This window comes from Otolemur garnettii, unplaced genomic scaffold, assembly GCF_000181295.1.
Source record: "Otolemur garnettii isolate 467f Iridium unplaced genomic scaffold, OtoGar3 scaffold00046, whole genome shotgun sequence".
NCBI classification, from domain to species: Eukaryota; Metazoa; Chordata; class Mammalia; order Primates; family Galagidae; genus Otolemur; species Otolemur garnettii.
In genome coordinates this window covers 6,083,362-6,093,014 of record NW_003852441.1, presented here as the reverse complement: position 1 = coordinate 6,093,014, position 9,653 = coordinate 6,083,362, and positions in this window count along the sequence as shown.

The window sequence follows — 9,653 nt, the reverse complement described above, 5'->3', positions numbered from 1 at the left end:
ACAGGGAACTTTAGCACCCTAATGAAAACATTAACAGCTACAATTTATTGAGCACTTGCTGTATACCAGGCACCCTGCTTATCTGTTTGGAATCACTCAGGCCCCATCTCACTAGACACAGCACAGTCCTTTCCTGCTTAGTGTCTGTCACCTCCCCAGGACTCTATCCCAGGAGGTCAGACACAAGGCCCCTGTCTCCGGGATCCACCAGTGTTTCTGCTTCCTGCTGAACAGACTGTTTTTTTTTTTTTTTTCAAGAAGAGATGGGGAGGGGGCAGGGATTCCTCCTCTCCTTTGTGAGCATTTACCCAAATGTTTGTCCTTATTCCTTTGGGTCTTAGGTTTTTGAACACCAAAGTCTAGAAGACATTTTGTCCTTTGCTGTCTGTTGTGCCTAACCCCTCCCAAGAGTGGGCCTAACTGTTTGGGTGGGGGAAGGGCAAAGGCAGACTTTTCCTGGAAGAAAAAGTCAGTTAATATTTTTAAGATCTGACCCCTCCTTGTTGGTGACAGCCTATCAATCACATCAGCTCATCACCTTCTCTTGGTCATATATTGTACTTTCTTTATCCCTCCTTCTCCACCTCCTCCCATGTCCTAAACAAGAGGGGGATGAGTTCAGAGCCTTGAGAACACCTGACCATTATTGGCTTGAGACAATGCCACAGGCTTCTGTTTTATAAGAGGAAAAAAGAACTCATAAAAGATATTCTCAATTGCAGCTTTATGTTCACATTCTGTCTCTCTGTCTCCCTCTCCCTAAAGAGAGCTGGTAGCAGCCACTCTGCTTTGCAGCTCAGCTGGTAGAAGGCCTGGAGAGCAGCCAGTGGCCTAGGTTCAATCTCCTGATAAGTCATCAATTTCTTTCTCACCCGAAACATCTGGTTTGGGATCCTGAGTTATGAGCTAATATTAAATATAAAAGTTTATAGCATCACATATATAATGCTGTTGATTAGAAACATCAAGAAAAGTAATTGACTGGAGGGGACTCGGTGTGACCAGCTGGTTGAACATCTGGATGGGATCCAAGGGGCCTGCATTGAATTCCCAGTCCATCCGTTCTTTCTTGGCCAGCAGGACCTGGTTTGGGATCTTTAAATATTAACTCTTCTCTTCGGACACAACTTCTTCCAGATTTTCATATACAATAACGTGAATGCGTATTTCAGTTAACTCAAAACGGCTAAAAATAAAATCATTATGGTTTTTATCTTTTCAGGCATCCGTTCTTGAGACATTTATGGTTTTTATGATTTCCCTAGCTTCAGCGTGTTACCAGGAGTGAGCACTTGGTGGCAGTGTACGCTCATGTTTTCCCCGGCGGGCGGCTGCTGGGGAGGAAGCACGTGGCGACACTCCCCTCCGCATCTGGTTTGCAGCTGAGCCGCCCTGGAGCGGGAAGAGTTCCTACCAGTCTGGGGCTTTGTTCTCAGGGAGTTTTCCTGAGACACATTACTTGGATGCATCTACAAAATTCCTTGATCAACTGCATCTCTGACCAATAACCAGAAATTAGCCGAGCACTTGGGTGACACTCCATATGTCCTGTGTTGAAGAGCTGCGTGCCCTTTTTTTCTTTCTTCTTTTCTGTCGGGTTTGATTCCCCCCAGAACACCAGGGATTTTGTTTTTTTTCCTGTCTTCTCTGACATATTAGGGGCCAGCATTTAAGAAAGGCAGTAGTTTATTTACTGCAATCACTTCTCAAACAGTTTTTTTCCAGGAAATGAGGCAGAAAGTTTGCTCTCCTGTGCTAACTCGGCTGAGAGGGGCTTCAGGGAGTCTCTGGGGAGGCAGCCTGTGGTGTACACTTCCATGGGAAAATGCTGGGCTTCATCCTGTCTGCTTCCTCTTTCTCCTTCCCTCCCTCTCTCTATTCCTTCCTTGCTTGCTTCCTTCTCCTTTTTTCTTTCCTTTCTCCCCTCTTCATTTATTGCATTTGACAAGCCAGGCTCTAGCGACTCAGGGCGTCTCCCTCTTATTCTCTCCTTCCTGCCCTTTCTATCTTTTTCTCTTTTTTTCAGATTTTTTTGTTGTTGTTGTTTGACAGTCTCACTCCGTCACCCTCTGTAGAGTGCTTAGCTTCATAGCTCACAGCAACCTCAAACTTTTGGGCTCAAGCCATCTTCTTGCCTCAGACTTCCCAGTAGCTGGGACTATAGGCACCCACCATAGTGCCTGGCTAGTTTTTCTATTTTTAGTATGGAAGGGTCTTGCTCTTGCTCAGGCTGGTCTGGAACTCTTGAGCTCAAGCAATCCGCCTGCCTTGGCCTCTCCGAGTGCTGGGATTACAGGCGTGAGCTACTGGCCCGGCCTTTCTTTGAGATTAATACGGGGACACAAACCATTAGGTTATATAATTTACACATAGAAGGTTAAAGTCAGAGTATCTGCGTCCTACATCAGTAATTGTGCCGTTGGGTAGGAACCTAGTGAACGCCCTCCCTCCCTCCCTCCTTATTGAATTCAATTGAGATTTTTCTCTCCTGTGGGTCTGAGACAGGGTTTCAGTAGTGAACAAGATTGAATTGGTCCCTGCCCTTACAGAATTTACAGACTAACAGAAGGGACAATAAATACCTGGATCCACGGTGAGCCCTGCGGAAGGGAAACAAACGCATGCCGTGGGAGCCCAGAGAAGAGTGGCTGTGAGCAGTGAAACCGGGGTGTACACATAACCGGTGTTATGAGGGAGGGATGTTAGAGGCACACACAAAGGCATGCAGGCAGTCTTCACCTTGTGTTTTCCTGCTCTGAATCAATCATTGTTCAGAAACCACCCATGTGCCTCCCTTGCTGGCAACGTGGGCTGTTTGGGGGCTTTCGCGGGGTTGGGGCCAGGCAGGTGTAGGGCCTAGTTGAGAGAAGACTAGTGGGCCAGTGGGCCAGGCCGTAGCTGCTCTGTGTAGTTTAGGCTCCCACAGTGCCAGATCTTGGGGTCATTTTGTTAGAGTGACTGAGCATCTGTATTTTTATGTGAAATTTGCTGAAAATATTTATAAACATTTTATGGGCCAAACAGGATATGCGTGGGAGCCGAATTTAGGGAAGCATCCTGGGCCCCACTGAGCACTTGGTCACCCGGCCGCCATCTAGTGGTGGAGCCGGGGTACTGCTCCCTCTGCTTTTCCCTAATAGCCATGAGAACCCACTTCCTTCCTTCACTTCTTAAATGTGGCTTTTGATTTAAAGAAGAAGAAAAAAATACACACATATAGTTACAAAGCGTTTAGAGTGCCACTGTGGAGGCGGTTTCTCGCCATTCCCTTCTGGAAATCAGTTAAGTTGAAGTGGGTTTGGGGGCGAGAGGGTGCAGCTCAACCCTGCCCTATGTGGAGTGCCTGGCAGGTGATGACAGCCACCTGCCTTGCTGCTGTGAACGTTGTAGGCTGATTCCAGGCGACTGAATGAAATCTGATTAACACCTTGACCTGTCTGGAGTCCAGTTCCAATCCAGTTCCAAAGACCTTGAATGCTCCTTGCCACTGTAAGGATATATGATTCTGTGTTCAGCGGAGGCCTTCCCAGCAGTCTCCAGATGCTTCTGGCTTTTCTTGAAGGGGCTTCATGGTAGTCTTTGAACTCCCCTGAAATTGTGTGCAAAAGTATTAGTGCATATTTCTTGGGGGGAAACTGCTAGGCTGAGTCAGATTCTCAAATGGCCTGTAACTCAGGGAGGCGGAAGATAAGGCCACAAACAGGCTAATCAAACCTGACTGGGCACCCGTGTGTCCTGTGGACTTGTGCAAAGGCAGAGAGCTTGGCCCCACTCCCAGAACTTCTGATTCAGTAGGTCTGGGGTGGGCACCCATTACCCTTCTAATTTTATTTCCAGAAGTTCCCAGGTGCTGCTGTAGCTACTGGCTGGGACCACGTGGTGAAGACCCCTGATGTACAGGGCCGGCACTCAGAGGGCCTTCTGCCTTTCTTTTCTGATGCTGGAACTTGTGGCCAGTTGTTTATTTATTTTTTTTAAGCACAGTGTTTCATTTCACAATGATGTCTAATTCCTAACCCCATGCTTTGCTGTGTCAAAAATAGTTTAGAGATTCTAGGCAGCAACTCTTTATTTTGAATGTTTATCCTTCCCTCCCTCCCTCCTCCTTCCCTTCCTTCTTTCTTTCCTTCCCTTCTCTTTTCTTTTTTATTCATTTGTTTTTACTTTTTTTTTTTTTTTTGAGACAGAGCCTCAAGCTGTCCCCCTGGGCAGAGTGCCGTGGCATTACAGCTCACAGCAACCTCCAACTCCTGGGCTCAAGCGAGTCTCCTGCCTCCACCTCCCAAGCAGCTGGGCCCACAGGCGCCTGCCACAACGCCCGGCTATTTTTTGGTTGCAGCCGTCATTGTTGTTTGGCAGGTCCGGGCTGGGGATTCGAACCCGCCACCTTAGGTGTACATGGCTCGCGCCTTAGCCAGTTGAGCTATAGGCGCCGAGCCTGTTTTTACTTATTTATATATATATTTTGAGACAGAGTCTTACTATGTCACCCTTAGTAGAGTGCCATGATGTTCCAGCTTACAGCAAACTCAAACTCTTGAGCTTAAGCAATTCTCTTGCCTCAGCCTCCCAAGTAGCTGGGACTACAAGTGCCTGCCAAAATGCCCGGCTATTTTTTGTTGCAGTTGTCATTATCATTTTACCTGGCCTGGGCTGAGTTCAAACCTGCCACCCTCGCTGTAGGTGTCTAGCGCCATAATCACTGTGCTATGGACGCCAACCCATCTTTCCTTTTTTGGACAGAGTCTCACTCTGTTGCTCAGGCTAGAGTGCCCTGGCTTTAACCTTGCTTACATCAACCTCCATCTCCTGGTTTCAAACAGTCCTCCTGCCTCAGCCTCTGAATAGCCGGGACTATGGGCACCCATGATAACACCATGCTAATTTTCTTCTATTTTTTTTAGTGGAGATGAGGTCTCACTCTTGCTCAGGCTGCTTTTAAACTCCTAAGCTCAAGTGATCCTCTCATCTCAGCCTCCCAGAGTGTTAAGATTGCAGGCCCGAGGCATTGCACCTGGCAGTTTTGCATGTTTCACTTAATAATTTGCTGCTTAGAAACCAAATGAGCTGGGATCTGGAGAATGGGAAGCTGGGGAGTTTGATAGTGTCATTAAAAGGACACACGCCATCTCCGTCTTGAGGCAATAGAATGTGCCCACTACCCATCTCCCTCCCCACTTGTGTCACTACTAGAAACTGCTCAGAGGAGCATCTTGGTGGCAACTGCATGACTTGGTGCAAGGGGACATAGTGTGTGTGCACCTTCTGACCCTTCACAACGTAAAGGCACTAAGACCACTTTCGGCTAAGAGCACTTTCACGTCTGGGCATTTCTGAAGTCTGTGCAAGAGACAGTGGGACCTTTCCATTCTCTGCCCAGGCAATTTTTTGTCATTTGGCAAATCATTTCTGGTCTCCAGGAGAAAGTCAGCCCCTTTCCACTGAGCAACTTACCTTGACACCACCAAACATTGTCATCCAAATGCAACTGAGTGCTCACTGCCTGCTAGATACTGAGGGCATTCAGTGTGCAGACAGAGGTCTTGGGAGGCCTTAGTTGCATAGTGTGAGGTCCCACGAATGATGGGGATCCAGGTCTCCCCACCCTCCTCTCCGCGGAAGCTGAGAAGGCTCCACGCTTATAGTACAGCACTCTGGGTGGCCAGAGCTTCCTGGGACCCTGAGAAGGGCATTTGTCTTTCAGAGGCTGGGCCTGGGGAGTCCTCCATCTCTTGACTTCCTACCTTCACTTTTTCTGTTTTGACCTTTTTTTTCCCTATCTGCAAAGTTAAAAGATGCACGCTTGCTATTCCCTGCCTCTTGAGGCTGTCACTTGAGGAAATGGAACAATACACACAAAAGGGATTTAAGTTCTCTGCAAAGTGGGCTCTGTATTAGGAGATGGTGCCCAAATTTTCCAGATGGAAGACAAAATTGTCCCAAGCCAGGCACTGTTCACTCTCCAAGAGGTTAGGATGTTCTAGGATGTTGGTAGTGGCTAGAATCACGTAGTGATATGTATAGTGGATCCCTTTGCAGCTGAGACCTGGCCCCATGTGTCAGGGGTAAAGCACTCAGGAATGGGGACAGTAAGGTGGGAAGGCAGGTACCTCCCTAACTTAGGGAAAATGGAATTTCATGAGAGGACAACAATTTATTATTTATGTCTTTATACAGAGTCTCCCTCCATGCCTGGGTAGAATGCTGTGGCATGATCACAGCTCACAGCAACCTCAGACTCCTGAGCTCAAGCCATCTTCCTCAGCCGCCTGAGTAGCTGGGACTATAGGCACCTGCCATGACACCCAGTGAGTTTTTCTATTTTTAATAGACACAGGGTCTCACTCTTGCTCAGGCTGTTCCTGAGCCATCCACTCACCTCAGCCTTCCAGAGTGCTAGGATTACAGGTGTGAGCCACCACACCCCACCAAGAGGACATCTTTGTAACTGTTCTGCCCTCAGCTAAAGCTTAATGCTGTAAGTGCTTGGCAGTAGGGAGATATAGAAAAAGCTGCTTTGATCTTCATTCCCCTGGAAATGGAAGAGTAAGATGTCTTAGCACATCAAGAGAGAACGTGTGGGCCAGGACGATCTGGGGCCGCAGCATATCAGGTGGCAGCCTGCCACTGCAGGAGCCTTCCCGATCCACCTCCTTGCGTCTTCCTGGGTGTTCCAGCATTAGTTGAAGAAGAGAGGCCAAGTCCTAGGGGAAAGACCCCTAGGCAGAAACCAAAACTCTCAGCTCTTTCCCCTGTTGGGGCAGAACCTCGGTGTGGCTCAGGACAAGTCTCACCTCCCTGAGCCCGTTTCCAGATCTGTAAATGAGGGTGTCATGATTCCCTAATAAAGACAGGAGACCACAACTCTTGCCTTTTTCTTTACTAAGGAGGAGTAGAGAATTTGAGAAGCCCAAAGTATTTCTTTTTTAAAAAAGCTAATTGAAGTATCATTTCCATACATAAATAGACTACTTTAAGTGCAGTTCGATGAGTTTCGACAGAGGTGTGCTCTCGAGGAAGCACCCCCACCATCAGGATGTAGAAGGTTTCCACCCCCACTGGACAGTTCTCTGTACTTTCCTTGGAAGTCTCCTCACATCTGCTCCTGGTCCTAGGTGACCTCTGACACCACTGTCTCAAACCTCACCTCTCTGTTCACCGTACTAGTTTCCCATTGCTTCTGGGACAAATTACCATACACTTAGTGTCTTAAAACAGCATAGATTCATTCTCTTACAGTTCTGGATGTTAAGAGTCTAAGTGAGCTGGCCAAGCTGCCTTCCTTCCAGATCTCTAGGGGAGAATCTGTTTCCAGCCTTTCTCAGCCTCTAGGTGCTGTCTGCATTCCCTAGCTCGCAGCCCCATCCATGCCCTGCTTTGGTCAACCCATCACCTCCTCTGCCTCTGAACTCTCTTGCCTCCCTCGCAAAGGACCCCCATGATTGCAGCAAGTCTGCTTGGATAATCAAGATCATGTCTCCCGCCCAAGATCCTGCCCTCGACCACATCTGCAGAATTCCTTTTGCCATGTGTTTACAGTTTCTATGGATTAGAATATGGACGTCTTGGGTGGGAGTGATTGTTCAGCCCCCCACACTCACACAGCATGGGAAAAACTCCCCAGCCTACAGCTGAGCTTTCTAGACCAGACCCCTGGTCATCAGGGGCCTGTGTTTATCCTCTCAGGCACATCTGCTTCTCTGCTTCAAGTTCACTATACAAGCCAAAGAGGTTTTCTCCCTGTTCAAATAAAAACAGTACTAGCTAATATGAATTCTGCATCTCATATGTGCCTGGCACTTTTTGAAGTACTTACATACCCCTAACTCACTTCATCCTCACAGCAATCCTATGAGGGAAATGTCTTTTTTTTTTTTCAAATTTTATTCCTGTCTTACAGCTGAGAAAATGGAACACCAAAAGCATAAGGAGTCTTTGCAGATCACCCTGTGAATTTGGTGGAGCAGGGATTCTTCCCCTGGAGACCAATGCTGGCAACGCTTCTGCTGGTCAGAGGTTGTCTTGCACTGGCACCTAGCCGGGGGACCAGACAGTTTCCTCATTGCCTATGACAGGGATCAGAACATTCCAACTCCAAATATGCCACTTAAGCCTATGGATCCCACCCTTTCTCACCTAAAATCAGGACACTGATTTCCCATGAGAAATATTCTCTCTGTACTAAGAGAAGGAGACATCCTTTTTTTATAGAGACAGAGTCTCACTATGTTGTCCTTGGTAAAGTGCCGTGGAGTTACAGCTCACAGCAACCTCAAACTCCTGGGCTTAAGTAATTCTCTTGCCTCACCCTTTCTAGTAGCTGGGACTACAGGCACCTGCCATAATGCCTGGCTATGGAGGGGATGTTCTTGTCACTGGAGGTGGGGGGTTGATGCCAAGATGGATCTCTATAACAAACCTACTAAGATAACTCTTATCTTCCATTATCTTCCTTTAGTTTTCCTTGTATATTTCCTAGCCACTTTCCCAACATGATATAACTCCCTACTCCCAAACCGTTTTTTCTTTGTTTTGTCATCTCTCGAAAATTTATTGTTAAAATAGTATATGAGCTGTCAGGCCTGTTTGTTTAAGTATTCATTTTTTATATATGAAGTCCTCAGTGTACAAATAAAAATACCAGCATCAAATAAAGTTGGGTATGCCTTTCTTCTGCTAATCTGGGTTTTGTCAATTTAATTCTTAGGCCCAGTCATAGAACTGAGAGGGTAGGAGAAGAGTCTTTCCTTTCCTAAAGTTCTCACACATTCCATTTACCCTCTTTCTCTTTGTCTTACCTGGCTATATAATATATAATATATATATATATATATTTTTTTTTCCCTTTTTTTGTGAGACAGAGTTTCACTTGGTCACCCTTGCTAGAGTGCCTTGGCAGCTTAGCTCACAGCAGCCTCAAACTCCTGGGTTCAAGTGATTCTTTTGTTTCAGCCTTCTACATAGCTGGGACTACAGACATCTGCCACAGCACCTGGATATTTTTTAGAGCCTGGCTCAGGCTGGTCTTGGCAATCCACCCACCTCTGCCTCCCAAGTGCTGGGATTACAGGTGTGAGCCACCATGCCCAGCCAAACCTGGCTACTTTTAAAGATCATGAACAAATCTCCACTTCTCCATAAACTCTTCCCAAGCTACTCTTGGCTTCTTGATGAGGCTACAGGATCCTCCCTGACTTGGGGTGCAGGATGACTTTGCTTGTGAGAGGTGAAGATCTGTGATAGATGAGACAGGAGAGTCTGGGGGAGTAGCTTCAGGTGTCATGTGCCATTGTTCCTGAGTTCTTTGGGTTATCAATAAAAATAAAAACTATGTAAGAGTTTAGCAAACTAGGACAGTTATTATCTCAACCAAATTTATAGTCCAGAGGTAGACTTGGTAAGGGGTCTTCAGTTATGACTATGTTCAGATGCTCAAAAGGTGTCACCAGGAACGTGTCTCATTCTCTACCTCTGAGTTGCATGCCTCTTTCTGGTGGCCTTATTCTCTTTGGTGCTCTGTCCAGGAGGGAGAAGATGGATGCTGATAGAACTAAGAAAACTTCATGGCTCAGCGCCTATAGCTCAACTGGCTAAGGCGCCAGCCACGTACACCTAAGGTGGCGGGTTTGAATCCCCAGCCCGGACCCGCCAAA